Source organism: Molothrus ater, chromosome 5, assembly GCF_012460135.2.
Source record: "Molothrus ater isolate BHLD 08-10-18 breed brown headed cowbird chromosome 5, BPBGC_Mater_1.1, whole genome shotgun sequence".
In the NCBI taxonomy this organism is placed as follows: domain Eukaryota; kingdom Metazoa; phylum Chordata; class Aves; order Passeriformes; family Icteridae; genus Molothrus; species Molothrus ater.
Genome location: NC_050482.2, coordinates 55,074,693 through 55,091,059, shown reverse-complemented (window position 1 = coordinate 55,091,059; position 16,367 = coordinate 55,074,693). Strand labels below are relative to the sequence as shown.

The window sequence follows — 16,367 nt, the reverse complement described above, 5'->3', positions numbered from 1 at the left end:
GCCTGAGTCAAACCACAAAACAGAGGAAAAGATTTCCAGTCCATTTTTTCCCTTCTGGATAGGTGTTGATTTGCTGATGTCCTTGGTCAATGTGCTGGTTATTCTGTGAACTATTCTGAGATCAGTCATCAACCAGTGGTTCTGGCATTTAATGGCTTCAGGATGGGAACATCAGGGAAATAAAGAAAAAAAAAATGGACAACTGCAGTGGCTGGCTCCTTATTTCAATTCATCCTGAAGTACTAAACCAGTGCAGGATCATCACTGGATCTTGGTCTGGTGTCACTCCTTTGGTTTCAATGAACTCCTCTGCTTTAAGTAGATGTGTCTTAGTATGGGATCAGGTCTCAGCTACCAGATACCTGCAATTTATTTTTCCAATGTCAAAATTTTATCATAGGTAACTCTTGGAATAGGAACATAAGCCTGAATCTGGAAGTTGGTGTGATTTGAAGGCTTTCATTATCTTACTTATTAAGTCCTGGGTCTGCCTCAATACCTGATATTGTCACTGTGTATCCCAAGTTCCAACAAGTAGTGCCTTTGCACCAGAGCCATTTGGCCCAAATGAGTAAAATTTACTGAGAATGTGTGCACAGCATAGAAGGGGAGTATTTATTCAACATGTGAGAGTGCATAATGGGTATGAACCTCAAATATTGAAAACAGTCCAGAAGACAGAAGGCACAGTTTGATAAATTCTTAGAGTATGGCATTTAAAAGCTCCTGATTTACAGCTTTTTGCATTTGGTAACTTAAAAGTAGAGACTACAGGGAAAATCCCATCTCACTGCAGCTATTTCAGAGGAGGCAAAATGTTACCTCTTTGTGCATAAGGCTAGTCTTGTCTATGAATGTGAATGGAACTGATAAATTGCTTTATTTGCCCCCTCTATGCCTTTGCAATAATTACTCACATTTGTTGCCTGAGTTCTGGGTGGTTTCTAAGAAAGTTGCTGGCTTTTAATGGAGGATTTTTCCTATAAAACACAGAAACAATTTATAATACATGGTTCAGAATATGAATTCACCAGTTTCCTCAGGAATCTCTGGATTAGGAACTGGGAGAGGTAGGTGTAAATTTGGTGAGCACTGAGTAGATGTGTGACGAAGAGTGAAGATATAGCAGGAGAAACATAGCAGGCACGATAAGGAAAAGACTGCAGGCAAATGATGAAGTTGGAAGTAGCTGGGAAAGAAGAAAGAGACCTAAAGGCAACAAGTGGCCTGGGTTTAGCTGCAGGAATTAAAGCCAACAAAATATTCCCTGCTGGAGCTGGAATGGAACCCAAGAGCCACACCAGCACACAGTTCTGTGGTTTGCTGGCAAAACACAATGGTCCATACTAGAAATGCTAAACTATTACAGCTGTCCTCCGCTCCCTAAGCTCCTGGAACTGAGATTAGGCTGAGGTGACTCACACAAGTGTCAGAAAAATGTCCTTTGATGAAATGTCCCTTTTATTGCCTTGGTAATTTTAGAGCAGATGTCATATGTGATACATGGCAGGACACACACACGGGCTCGGCTGCCTTCTGCCAAACATGAGACTTGAGATGGACTCCTAGTGGCTGCTGTCAGTGCAATGGATGGGTCTGAGGAGCTTTACAACAGCACCATCTTTCATGACACAGCCTGTAATCTGATCCAGCACTAGGTGCTGCTGTGGGTTGCTTTGCATCCCGGTTTTGGATTTGTGGGAGCTCTGGATCCTTGTGGCTACAAGGGGACCCTATACAGAGCATGCTAATGTTCCTAAGAATTCTGAATAACTGGAGCCTTCACTCAATTGTCACATGAGCAAGAGTTCTTACTTTAACATCTTCTTCTTGTCCCCATCAATAAAGGACGTTTTTGGGGATAAATGCTCTTGCTCATGAAGCCTTCAGACATGGTGCTAAAGTACAAGGAGTACAAGATGCTCAGTCAAGCATGTCTTTCCCTTCCCTCACTGTGGCACTGAAGGACTCAGGGAGGTGATTTATGCTTGCTTCTTGTAGGAAATTCCATGGGGAAATTAAGCCTTCTGTCTTCAGAACAGGATTTTGATAAGTGTGTCCCAAAGCCACACACAGCATGAGAAGTGAGCGAGGAAAATGGCAGTGAACAAATACAGAGAACTTAGAGCATGCAGAGAGAGAAGTGCTTTAAGAGGAAAAGATAAAAAAGGTCTAGGATCACTCAGTTCCAGAATTTATCACATTACAATCTCACAGGAGATGAACTATAGTTCTCCAGGATGTACTTAATTTCTGACATTTTCTCTCTTTTAGGTGCTTGACCTGACATCTTTTACAGTGTTTAATACATTTCTGAGGGTGGGAATTCATGCACATACACACTCACAAGCCAGGTGCATGCACTACAGTTACGTAACATACACATTAGATACATATTTGAATTCAAAAGCATTTATAGAAACAGTTTTTAGTTACCATCATTCTTATAACTGATATTCCTCACTTAGCGAAGTGTTAGATTTTATTTGTGGTGTCTGATCTTCATAAAACCTCTGGAAAGGAATGGGTTATGCTTAAAGATTGTTTCTTTAGTTCTTTAGACCAACTTGCAGTCTATGTTAATAACCAATCTGCATGGAGATTTTTTCCAGCATCCTAAAAAAATTGCCCCCAGATTTTGCTTCCCTCTTGTAGCCAAACTGCGTCTGGTGCCCACCTGATTTATGTGTCAGGATACCTATAGCAGGCTGGTGTATATGAACAGAGATTCACAAATGTGTGATGCATTCAGGCTGGAGCTCTCCATCATCCTTCATTCCCCATATGGGGGAAGCAGGATAAGAAATCATTGTTTCCTTTCAACAAGCCCAGAAGAAAAGCAGAGACCTGCTGAGGTGTAGCCTGAGAAATGTCTGATCACAGAAACACAGACTGGTTGAGGCTGTAAGGGACCACAGTGGGGCAGCTGGACCCACCTCCCTGCTCCAGCAGGGCCATCCCACAGCACAGGGCACAGGATTGTGTCCAGAGGGGTCTGGAATATCCCCAGTGAGGAGACTCCACACCCTCTCTGTTCAATCTGTTCAGTGCTCGGTCGCTGTCCAAGACAGAAGTTCTGCCTCCTGCCCAGGTGGAACCTCCTGGGCTCAGTCCCTGCCCGTTCCTCTGGTGCCATTGCTGGGCCCCTGGAGCAGAGCCTGGGCCCTGCTCGGAGCCCTCCCTGCAGACAGGGACACCCAGGGCTGAGGGCCCCTCTCAGCTGGGGCTCCTTTCCAGGCTGGACAGGCCCAACTCCCTCAGCCTTTCCCTGCCAGAGATGCTCCAGGCCCTAAATCATCTCTTCAGCCTCCACTGGCCCTGCTCCACAAGCTCCATGTCCCTGCTGTCGTGAGGAGCCCAGAGCTGGACACAGCACTGCAGGTGAGACCTTACAAGGGCTGATTGTTCAAGTCACACCCGTAAGAGGCCTCAAACATGCCCCTCCCAAAGTCAGAAGTCTGCATTTAGTGAAAACAAGGTGCTCTCTGCACAAGGAGAAATAGGAAGGCCTAAGTAGCAGTTCTACCTCTCCCCCTCTCTTGACAAGCAGAAATGGGTGTGACATTGGCCCTTTTCAGTCAAACTTTGGTGTGACATTGGCCCTTTTCAACTTCTCCTGGTTGCCATGAGCTGTTGAAGATGATGAGTCTCACAGTGACATCGATGGTTCCCTTGGAACGTCACAGCCATATTAACTATTCCCATGAACAATTGACTTAAGTGCTCCCTAACTCTGTCTTCTTCCTGCAACCATGAGGAAATAATAACAGTGTGATTCTTTGGGTGTCCTGTGCAGGGCCAGGAGTTGGACTTCAATGATCCTGATGATCCACAGCAACTCTCAGAGCCCTTGACTTCGAGACTTGTTCTACCAGCTGAAGAGGGTTTAATCTGCTTCCTCTTCCCAAGCAGTTGGTCTGTAGCAGATTCCTGTATCAGATTCCTGCCCCAAATATTAGACTTTATTCTGATAATTCCTGACAAAATCTTGATTCATATCCAAGGTTATTTGGACACCTGAGCTATCTTAGGTATTTCTGCTCAGGTCTCCCCCAGCTTCCATTTCTAGTGATAGAGCATTTAGAGTCACCTCAAGTTTATCTGCATCTCCTGGTATAAAATCTCCTGCAGCAAGAAGTGTTTCAGTCCAGCTGTTGAATGCAAAAAAAAAAAAAAGGTAGTTTTGAGCATTTATACTCTTGTGGTATACTGGTGTATTTGAGAAAACTATTGAGCGAAAATTGAGCTGGAGGGAAGAAGAAAAAAAAAGACGGCAAAAGGAAAGAAATAAACCAAAAAAAGAGGAAAAATAATACAAAAGGAAGAATTTTGTAGCTGGTAGTGAATAAAGTGTTAGGAACACTTTCTTCCTTCTTTTTGTCTCCTGGCAAGGTTATAACTTCATGTTATTCCAGGAAAAGTCCATCTTCTGTGACAACAAGTCTTCTGTTTACTCAAATTAGTGTCACAGCTATGTGAGATCTTTTCACCATGGAAGAAATCAGGCTGGCAGTTGGTGACAGGCATCAGGCATATCCCTGAGAGCTGGACAAGGCACTTTGAACTGGACTTGATGCCAGGGACCTTAGTGGAAGGAGCAGTAAATGAGGATAATGAATGTGTTTGGGAGAGGGAAGGAGAACAGGTAAATTGGGATATTAATCTATTGAGATTTTATGATAGGGGTGCACATGCATGTGACATCATGTAGGAAATTATTTGGGAATTCACTGTCAAGATCACTTTAAAATTAGTACATCAGTTCATGGATAAGACTGGAATAACATGCACTATAGGGAATGTGCCATGTGGGTAGTCTTTCGTACATCCTTTCCCCAGTAGAGAGCAGCAACTCACCAAAGGATTCTTTAGCATGTCCCTCCTTAGAGAAACTGTAAAAATGAGTCTTGGTTTGCTTCATATTTGAATTCATTCATCACAGGTTCAGTTCAACTTAAAGCACTGTAAGTCTTGGTTATGGTATTAAAAGAAGTTTTAAAAAAAAAGATAGAGAAGTCTGGCATCTCCTAGCACCAGCATCTCCAGCATCTTACTGGAGAATGGACGAGCAGACAAAGCACATAATAGTCTTGGTTTGGTAGTTTTTGCTTCCTTTCTACAAGCAGAATTTGCAGCATCCACTTGTTAGACTTAAACTCCCTTTGGCTACTGATTAGACTGAAATTCTCTTTGGCTACTGATATCTCAAAGTCATCTTATTCCATCTGACACCCGCTGGGATGATGCTTTTAGAAGGGCCCGGGTAATCTTTGCAACATTCTCAGATTTCAGGGGTGGTCTCTTATAAACACCAAGTTAGGAAGAAGAAACAAAGTTACACAAATGTCCAGACTAGAATGAATCAAAGCCTGACTTCATTTTCTCATGGACATTTAGCAAAACTTTACCCTCAAAGAAAGGACTAATTCTTTTAGAAGGGCCATTGAAAATATTGGACCAGTGTACATGTATTTTTTCTGTGTTTCCTCCCTTATGAAGTACAAAGACACAGACTGGAGGTGACTAGGTGTGATGATAGAGGAGTCTTTCCTATTCTTACCCTATTTCAGTCTAAAACCTCAAGAATGACATATCAAATTTCATCTTCCTTTCTGGAGACCTTCAGAGGTACATTTTAGGTGATCTCATATTTTTACTAAAGGGATGAATTCTGCTAAAAGCTGAGTAAGGTTTCCTTCTCTCAGATTCATTTCCAGTATAAATTAAGTGATGAATAACAAACACAGAAAACTTAATGTCTCAAGTCTCTTTTTCCATGCTGTGCCCATCTTCCCATCTGCAGAACAGTCCACATGTTCTCCAGTCATGATAATCTAAGAAGCAGAAAGCATCTCCTTGTCCTTTTCATGGATCCTCATGCCTCAGCATCCTGGGCCAACTCAGGGAGGGCAACCACTGCCAGCCTGTTTCTCTCAGTTTTATGCAGGCAGGAAGGTGACAGGAAGGGATGTGACATGAGCAAGGTGTCAGTGTATCCACACACACCTATTAACACATCAAAGCTGCCATAATGGAGGAAGGGAACTTATTTTAGCAAAGGCATGAGTTCCACAGATTCATCAAGGCTGGAAAAGGCCTCCAAGGTCATCAAGTCCAAAACCATCCTACAACTACAAGTCAACTACACCAGAGCACTGAGTGCCACATCCAGTCATTTCTTGAACAACCTCCAGAGGTGGTGACTTAACCACCTCTCAGGGCAACTCATTCCAACATTTTACAACTCCTTCAGTGAAGAAATTCTTCTTTAACCTCCTCTGGCACAGCTTGAGGACATTTCCATTTGCCCTGTCCCTTGTTCCCTGGGAGCAGAGCCCGACCCATGCCTGGCTGTCCCCTCCTGTCAGGGAGTTGTGCAGAGCCAGAAGGTCCCCCCTGGGCCTCCTTTTCTCCAGGCTGAGCCCCCCCAGCTCCCTCAGCTGCTCCTCATGAGTCACTCTCCAAACACTAAAGTAGAAGAGATGGGAGACATAGAATGCAGCAGTTAAAAAGGGATCTGTTTTGTGTTTAATGCCGTGTTTTATCTCTGAATCAGACAGGAAGATGGTGTTGAAAAGTTTGCAGAGTAACAGAGAATCTGCCTTTTCCCACAGCAGAATGCAATGGATGAAAGATGACCATGACCTATCAAACAAGTACTGGGAAGAAGCTTCTCTAGAGGCCATGAGATCAAGGCTGAGAAAAGTGGCAGTGGTGATGCTGCCCTGCTCCTTGTGAGGGAGGGGTGTGGATGGACATGGCCCTTCCAGCTCCTGGGTGGGGTGGCAGCTGCAGTGACACTTGCAGGGGAAGGAGAATCATCTTATTCCCTGCTGGGAGCTGAGCTGAGCACACAAGCTCTGTGTGTGAGACAGGCAATGGCAGCTCATCCCCAGCTGCCCCGTGCAGCCTGGCAGGGATGTTCAGCAGGGCAGCTTTGAAGTGGGAGCTGTAACAAAAAAGGGAGGCCCTGCAATGAGTTTGTACCATCTGTTTATGTAAATGTGCTCTCCCTCCACCACTTCTTGGGCCGTACCCTGAGTGTCTTCCACCCTGACTACATCTCCCCTTAAGAATTCTGCTCTCTTGAGCCACTGCCATCCTTTTTGTAGTGTTAGAGCCTTAAAGTCTCTGCATGCCAGAACATTTCCCTCTAATCTGGGTCTCTAACAAACTGCTGTCATCACAGATGTATCACAAGCAGCTCTTGCCCCAGGACACTGCATGTTTCTGAAGAACTACTTTCCTAACATTCCAGTGAAATGCAGGAATCATCTCTTGTAGTCTCACAATACCTCCTCTTTATCCATTTTTCTTTTAAAGTGGTCAAACTGTGTATTGTGTGTGTTATTAAGTCTCTATTTCATTCTATTTTCCCCAGAAAGATAAAATATTTTTTATCTCATTTGCTTAAGTAAAAATGGTTATTCAGATGGAGAAAAAACACAGTATTTTTGTGATATGGCACAAATCTGATTTTATAATAGTGTCAAACCTTGTAAGGATTCCAAACCAGTTTTTACAATTCAGTCTGAGTGCTGCTTTTATAAATCCAGATCTTGATTTGCTGTTCCTACCTTTATTTTAGTGAGAGATAAGGGTATGAAATTTGCCATATGATTGATACGCTCTCACAGCTGTCAGAGCCTGTCCTCTTCAGGAGCACCCTGAGATTCTATCAGTAATACTGAGGGATAGTAAAAGTGTGTCTTTGTTCTGAAAAGTGATCTTCGGGGACTCAGTCCTTTCCCTTAGCTCAGCACTGCTGTATCATGTGTGCACCCAGAGAGATATACTTTCTTTGGGAACAAAAGTAAGCCTTTATTGCTTTCAACACTGCCAAAAGAGAGTGGGATCTCCTTCCCACACTGACAAATGTGAGTTCTGCAGCACGTTAAGCAACTGCTCCAGGAAACTGCTCTTCTGCAAAGCCTCTGTGGTACCAACGTTTTACTGATGTCCCTGAAGACTAATGTTAAAGGCAAAAATTTGCACAAGAGACTGTCCTTACAAAAATTCATCATCTAGTTCTAAGTCAATGAGCTGGAATCAGTTTCAGTTGTTTTTTTGTGGGGCAAGATTCTCATAAATACACATGTGCGTCAAGATACTTGAAAAACCAAATCTTAAAAGCTCTCATTTAGAATGCAGGTTTGGAGTGTAACTCAGCTGTCAAAATATCAACATGTAACATCTTCTGAGTTGTTCTGTGATGTCCTTTTTTGTCTGGATCCACTGCTTCAGAAGGTTTTCCATTACCCTGTGTCATTTCTGTCCAGCTCAGGTGAATGTCTTTGGAATCTTCAAGTGTCTCAAGCTGCACCGGATTCTCATGTACACACAGTTGAATTGCAGCTTTTGAAACCAAGATAAAAAAGTATTGGCAGTGTTCACACAGTTCTCAGAGATATTTACATTTGCTCATCTTTAAAACATCTGCATTAAATAAATCTGAAGAGTTTGAGTTTTACATGTCAGGTTTTGGGATGGAATTGTCTGTAAATCATCTAATGGCCAGAAGCTAATTACAGCCCTTGTCTAGACTGTTTGGGATGAAGCAGACTTTATTAGAGGGTTATTTTCCTGATGAAAAAAACTCTGTTTTTGAACAACTGTATGATGCAGTATGGGAAAATTACTACTTTACTGGAACATTGTTTTCTCTTTGGAAAATCCAAACAGTATCTCCCCAGAAGACTACCTTGAAGATGCTAGTCTATTTCTCTCACTTCCGTTAAAGAAAAGCAAGGACCTTAATGCTGCCTGTAAAGGAGCAGAGCACAAGTGTGAAGGTAGAAAAAAGGTGATGATCAAGAAGGCAAAGTTTCTAGGTTCACAATGGCACACAAGAAAAAGCTTTTTGCTTTTTCTTTTTTAATTTAAGTTATTGCAGCTTTTCCTGCATTGACAAAGCAGAAATGCTTGAAAGCTGGGCAGCAAGCAAGCCATCAAACTCCCCAAATAGAATGTTTTAGAATTCCTGTCTCACGAACAATGCCTGGGTTTTCTGTTTTGTTTTGCTTATTGAGAATCAATATGAACTTGTTTTCCAGTCTCTTAACATCTTCCAAGGGATCTTGATTCTATTTCTCTGGGCCAGATTTATTATTACGATTTTGGGCAAGAATTCCCAATGGCAAATAAATATGAAAAATAAATTAACAGCTACAAAATCAGTGTGATCTCTGCTAGTTCTGCACTCAGTTGGAATTAGGGATGACCTTTCTGAGATGTGGATCTCAAGGATCTGGATGTGTCTAATGGCCCATGTTTCCCCACCTTTGGAAACAGCCTTGGTTACCCATACCCCATTCTTTGTGCATTGTCAGCACTGCATGGCCATAAAACACGATGGAGCCCCGCACCTGGGGACTTATTTTTATTCCAGAAAACCCATTTTGAAAATGCCAAATGAGGTCCATGACCTTGTTATAGATCTGTTATACTAGGAAGAAGGCTGGGGAGGGATTGTTGGACTCAGTCTCAGAGGTCTTTTCCATCCTAAATGATTCTGTGAATAAAAGGTCTTGAGGAGCTCTGCATTAGGGCTGCAGACCCTGCAGACAGCAGGGATACTCCTTCTAAGCACCATTCCTCACAAACCTCCAGACTGTAAATTCAAATGCAACCCAGCAGACCACTCCTGAAAAGCCATCAGCAGCCTGTCTCAGCTGAGAGTCACAGTTCATGGCAGAGAGCCAAGCCATGGTTCCATTGATCCATTTGAGAGACTGGTAGAGTGTCCATGCCTCTTGCTCTCTCTCCCGCCAAGTGTGAGTGCTCAGAATCACGATGGATCTGTGCCTGGAGGTTTATGTGCCTATGTTTCATAATGATCACATATTCCCAGCTGAAGCGTTGCACTTGCTGGCCTCAAGTGAGGAGTAGAGGGCCCTGTTACCAATGTTTTATTCTCCTACTGTAGCCATTTTGGATTTAAGCCAGCCCATATAAACAACATGCTTGGGCCTTTCCAATTCTGCACTGCCATTTTAGCATTCTGGACATCAGCCAGTGCCCATAAAGTGTGTGGCATTGATTTAATTTCAGCTGTCTCCCCAGACTTTTGATAAATGTATCCAAGGTGGACATGTCTGTCTAAAATAGGAATTTAATTCTGTATTGGGAGTGAATGGTATTTGAATAAATTCTGTCACTGACCCAATTATCAGCATTGCTTTCAACTTCCTTCTAACATAATGCCAGATGAAAGGTGCTTTAAAAAAGAGGATGGCAATGAAGTTATATCATTCCAATGGGGCTGTAAACTTGATGTTTTGTGTTTTATGCCCACATGGATAGTCAGGCTGTGATGGAAATGACTTAATGAGATTTACCTCATTCCCATAAGGCACTTGAGCATTACAGTATTACACATGAATTCTTCTTGTGCAGTCAAAGAGACTTTCACGAGTTCAAAGTGCCAGTTCTCATTGATTAGAAGCAGAAACAGTCATAGAAATATTCCAGTTTTTTAATTTAATTTAAGTAGTGGTGTGATTCTAAATTTTCTTCTGAAACCTCTTTCTTTCATGGACAATGTGGAAGGAATAAATCAGAAAATACCACACAGCTAAGGATCTCATTGCTTATGCTATTCAAATGCATAATATTATGACAAATTGTGACATTTCAACAAGCTCCTAAAATCACATCATCCCTTATCTACCTTTTGTAGCTACTTGTAAGATTATTGTACTTATCATATTAACACCACATCTCAAACAGTATTATCTCAGGGTGTATTTCTATCTATATACATGGACAGATAAAAATGTAAGCTTTGCAATGTAATTAAAAGCTCTCAAGCAAATAAAGGATTGAAAGAGTTCTAGGAAATCAGAGATTGTCATTTTGTCTGATGTAGGAGGAGCAGAAATTAGAGCACAGTGGAAATTACTCAAAGGTGAAAGGAGATGTGGTTTTATCGAGGCAGAAAGTCTAGATTTTACCTCACAGATTCAAATGCTCTCTACATTTTATTTAGTATTCCAGCCTTATCAAAAATTGTTGGGGTATCCTGTGCAGGGCCAGGAGTTTGACTTGATGACCCATGTGGGTCCTTTCCAACTTAGAATATTCCGTGGTTCTGCGATGTCTCCTCTTTGGCTCTAGTCAATGGAAATTTTTCTTTAAAGATGGTGACAATGTGACAGGAGTGAGATCTATAAATAAATAACCCATTGTGCTGTGACAGACCCAAATCCTGATGACAAACCTGACATCTGTTCATAGTTTTGCTAAGAGGAACTCCCTATTTTCTTCCATGGAGATTACCAATAAAAGTCCAACAGAATTCATAGCAATAAATGCCTTCAGGAATTGCATCCCTGACACTATTGACTGTCAACATGATGTCTAACCAAACATGATACAAATACAATCCTGGAATGCAAGAGAAAATCTTAATGAAAACGAGGATTAATTTTGTGACCTGAAGTAAAATAAAATAGTTTATTTTAATATCATCTTGTAATTGTCACATTTCTGTAAAAAGACAATTAGCACAATGATCTATAGGAAAGATTGGAGATAATGGATAATTGGACCTGGCATGCCAACTTACTGTAAATTATTCAGAAAGTTTCTGAGATAGGCCAATACACCATATATCCTTCATTTTATCAACAAATATTCTGTATTTGCTTGAATATTTACCAGAAATATGACTTAGAAATGCTGTAGAGTTTTAAAAGCAACCACAGATATTTATGATTTTTTTACATTATAATTGTTTCTTTTAGTTGCATCTCTAACTCTATAAAACTTAGGGTTATAGGTTCATAAACTTCCTCAAGTTTTATGAAGTCAGCTCTTTGGAGTTAAGTAAGGGTCAAAAAGAAAAAAAAAAAACAGTAATCAGAGACCCAAACATGTTTCAGCTTTAAGAACAAACTCCTTAGGTATGCCCAGGAGTATAAGGAGATTCCACATGTCATTTTCCCTTCTTATTTATCAACTCATTGAACCAAAGGTTTAAGCTGGGAGGGACCTTAAAGATCAACTTGTTCCAACCCCCTGCCATGGCAGGGACACCTTCCACTAGACCAGGCTGTCCCAAGCCTCATTCAGCTTGGCCTTGAACACCTTACAGGGACGGGATGTTCTTAAAATTGTATTTATTTTGAGCTCTGTCTGGCAGATTATTTTTGGGAATGACCATTGCTGTATTTTGGGGGAAATTTCACTGAAAGGCAGAAGGAAAAAACATTTTAGCAGTCTTTTATTTTCTTTATTTTTTTTTCATATGGCAGCTGCAGAAAACTCCTCAGAGGTCTGGCAGGCTCCAAGCAGCCTGAGGGAGGTGGATTAGTGAGCATAGGACAGGTGAGTTCATCAGAGATGCATGAGAAATTGCAAAACTATGTGATAAACACTTCTTTATCACAAGTTTATCTTAGGAAGCTCTCACTCCTTTCCCTGTCTCATGAGGGAGAACAGCTCCACCAAAAGCATGCTAGAGGGTTTGCTAAGCTGGGAGTGAGAGGAGGAAACATCTGGTCAGAAAACATCTGGTAATCAATATCTGAGACTGCCTAATGTTAGAACTGCTCTAGGGGAGGGCATGGTCTTCCCAGCTGAAGTGTGTGTGACTGGAGTGTCACTGTGATCCATCCTTCCTTCCTTCCTTCCTTCCTTCCTTCCTTCCTTCCTTCCTTCCTTCCTTCCTTCCTTCCTTCCTTCCTTCCTTCCTTCCTTCCTTCCTTCCTTCCTTCCTTCCTTCCTTCCTTCCTTCCTTCCTTCCTTCCTTCCTTCCTTCCTTCCTTCCTTCCTTCCTTCCTTCCTTCCTTCCTTCCTTCCTTCCTTCCTTCCTTCCTTCCTTCCTTCCTTCCTTCCTTCCTTCCTTCCTTCCTTCCTTCCTTCCTTCCTTCCTTCCTTCCTTCCTTCCTTCCTTCCTTCCACCACTTCTGCCACTTCCTTCCTTCCACCACTTCCTTCCGCCACTACCTTCCTTCCTTTTTAGAGATATATTAATTTTCATCTACATCCCCGGGCCCAGATTCCCATTTGGTAAAATTAAAATTTAGGACACTCACCAGGCATATGGGAGACTAAATTTCCAAGCCTTTCTGGGAGAGTCTCCCGTACCCTGGTTCATGTCATAATTGCCACTTACTCTGTCATGGGCTTCATTGCTGAAGCTGCCCTTTTGACAGGAGGTAAATGTTCTTCAGGAGCAGGAGGTAAGATGTAAACATGACCTCATATGTTAGTGATAAGGACACCCAGCAGAGGGAGGCTCTGGATTTGTGCTCCTCTTTCATTGAAAATGTAATCATTTTTAAGAACTGGAAGCCAGGGGTAGGTAAGAGTTTGTCTTTGGCAGGAGAGAGATGATAACATCTCATGGAGAAGACAGAAGAGCAAAAGCCGTCTTTAGTTCTTAGCATGAGTAAGGGAGAAATAATGCTCTGGATTCCAGAATTTCAAGGCTTATCTGTTTGTTTTCTGCACCATGGAGAGCCTCCTTTCAGCACAGGTGTTTTATTTCAAGCACAGGCTATATCTCATGGAGTCAAAACTATTTTATTCTCCAATTGGCTGATTACAATTTGGTTCTGTCATATTTATTCTCTCACAGGGGCTCTGTCATATTTATTCTCTCCCCCATACATACTGTATGGGGTTTGCATGGCCAGGTTTTGGTAGCAGGGAGGCCCCAGGGGTGGCTTCTGTGAGAAGCTGGTAGAAGCTCCCTCCATGTCCAAGATAATGAATTCCAAGATGGATGGAACAGCTCCAAGATGGATGTGCTGTTGGCCAAGGCTGAGCAGATCAGGAATGGCGGGAGCATCTCTGCCATAACATTTTTTAAGAAGTAAGTAAAGATGTTGTGCAGAGGTAATTGTGACCAGAGAAGAGAGGAGTGAGAAGATGTGAGATGAACCCCCCTGCAGACACCCAGGGCAGTGAGGAGGGAGCAGAGGCACCGGAGCTGAGATTCCTCTGCAGCCCATGATGCAGCCCACAGGGGTGCAGAGATCCACCTGCAGCCCCCAGAGCAGCCCTTGCTGGAGCAGGGGGATGCCCAAAGGATGCTGTGACTCTGAGGGAAGCCCACACTGGAACAGACTCCTGTGGAAGGAGGATCCCAGGCTGGAGCAGGTTTGCTGGCAGCACTTGTGACCCTGTGGGAGAAACCCAGGCTGGAGCAGTCTGTTCCTGAAGGACTGACCCCCATGGAAGGGACCCACGCTGGAGCATTTAGTGAAAAACTGCAGACCATAGGAAGGACACATGCTGGAGAAGTTCATGTTCCCCAAGACAGGGACCCCACTCTGGAGCAAGGGAAAGACTCCCCTCCTTGAGGAAGAAGCAGCAACAGAAACAATGTGGTGAACTGACCATAACTCCCACTCCCCATCTCCCTACTCCACTGAGGGGCAGGATGTAGAGCCCAGGAAGGAGGGAGAGGTGGGGGGAAGTTGTTTTAGTTGTTTTCAGGATTTGCTTTATTTCTCAATTTCCTACTCTGATTTGACTGGTACATAATTGAACTGATTTCCCCAAGCTGAGTCTATTTTGCCCAGGACAGTAAGTGATGCCTGATCTCTCCCAGTCTTTATCTCAACCCATGAGCCTTTTGTTATATTTTCTCTCCACTGTCCAGTTGAGCAGGGGAATGACAGCGCAGCTTTGGTGGGCACCTGGTGTCCAGCCAAGGTCAGATGACCACCCACACACACAGAAAATACCCATCCAGCTGCTCCTCATTCCTCCTGTGATCCGATCATCTGCTCTCAGACAGGTACTCAAGCTGCAATTTAGGGCAGACTGTCTGAGGAAAACACACTCTGGTCTTACTGTATCTTCTGTTTGGGAATACCTATCACCCCCACATCCCCACATGGTTCTCACATTAAAATGTAGCGAGATTTTTTATTATCAGCACATAAAAAACCCCAACAAACCAGAGGTTTCTGTGGTGTGGCTGCTGGGCATAGATTATTTTCTCTGGCATTTGTCTTCTGAGCCTGTGCTGCTACCCTATCTTTTTGCTGAGGAGAAATTTCTGCTTCAGGAAACCTGGAGCTTCCATAAAAGAAGCTTGAAATAATCAAGATAAATCAGTGGCTGTCTCTAGGACAGCACTCATAGGAACTGTTCATCAGGCACTAAAGAGGTTTTGGCATATGGTACATTGAGCCATTTAATGTCTGATCTCTGATTTGGGTGTAAAGAATTTCTTTTTACTCTCCATTCCACACCTTAGTGTCAGGACCAGCAGCAGTGTGGCTGAGAGCTCAACAGACATTGACTGACCCTAATCCCTGAGAATACAGGGATTTGTTCTAATAAAGGGGGATTATGGGAAATAGTACTAAAACCTTATGTCCCTGTTCATACTATCTCACAGCTGTTCTGTAGAGCAGAGGTGACAAAAGCAGAGGGGAAGACAGTGGTTGACAAAGACGATTGAACTGCTGAGACTAACACACCACTTCCATAAAGTCATAGATTCATGAATGATTTGGTTTGCAAAAACTTCAAAGAAGTTCCACCCCTCCTGCCATTGGCAGGGACCCCTTCCACTAGCTCAGCTTGCTCAGAGCCCCATCCTGCCTGGCCTGGAACACTGCCAGGGATGGGGCAGCCACAGCTGCTCTGGGAAACCTGTGCCAGGGCCTCCCCACCCTCACAAGGAAGAATTTCTTCCCAATATCCAATCTAAACCTGCTCTCTGCCAGTGTGAAACTATTTCCCCTTGTCCTGTCACTCCAGGCCTTTGTCAAGGGTCTCTCTCCATCCTTCCTACAGGCTCCTTTCAGGTCCTGGAATGAGGTCACCCTGAATCTTTGTTTTCTCCAGGTTGAACAACCCCCAGTTCTTTCCACCTTTCCTCTTGCAACACTCAGAAGAACTGTTTTGTACATATCTGTGTTCTTTCTGTCTTTATTTAAAGAATGCCTGAGAGTGATATGCATCAATGTAAGTGACAGAAATTCTCTATGAGCCATTGAAAACAGCCTTTTTTCCCCCCTTCATGATGAATAACAGTGTAGGCTAAAATGAGAAGAATTTCCATGCTTATGTGTTATGTTATGCCAAGTGTCTTGACAGATTATTTTCTGTTTGTCTGTGTTCTCATTGGATCCAAAATTCTGGGAATTTGGCTCTGGGAACTGATACCTCTTTGTTTAGGGAGAGAATAGGAGCTGTCTGTCTCCTGGAAACAGAGCAGGCTGGGCTCACTAAGCTCAGGATTTAGTCCTTAAACATCAGGAACATCCAAGTCTTTGCTTTTAGAAGTTGTTCTGCTCCTTGCCATGTTTCTTCATTCATGTTTCAAGGTGAGATAAATAAAAATGTTGTTAAACCTTTACGCTAATTTAAAGCAGGATGGAGCATACTGATTATGTGAGCGA

General features: G+C 42.9%; 1 protein-coding gene across 3 annotated transcripts in view; it reads left to right on the top strand.

Moving 5' to 3' along the window:
* The window catches only part of KCNA5 (potassium voltage-gated channel subfamily A member 5), a 162,580-nt gene that overhangs the window by 97,849 nt on the left and 48,364 nt on the right, over nucleotides 1-16,367 (top strand). The window contains exon 2 of one of the 3 annotated variants that reach the window (XM_036404888.2): nucleotides 12,255-12,327. The exons of the other annotated variants lie outside the window; for them this stretch is intronic. The gene's annotated coding sequence lies outside the window, so the exon portion shown is untranslated. The remainder of the gene's footprint in view (nucleotides 1-12,254; nucleotides 12,328-16,367) is intronic. 3 annotated transcript variants of the gene reach the window in all.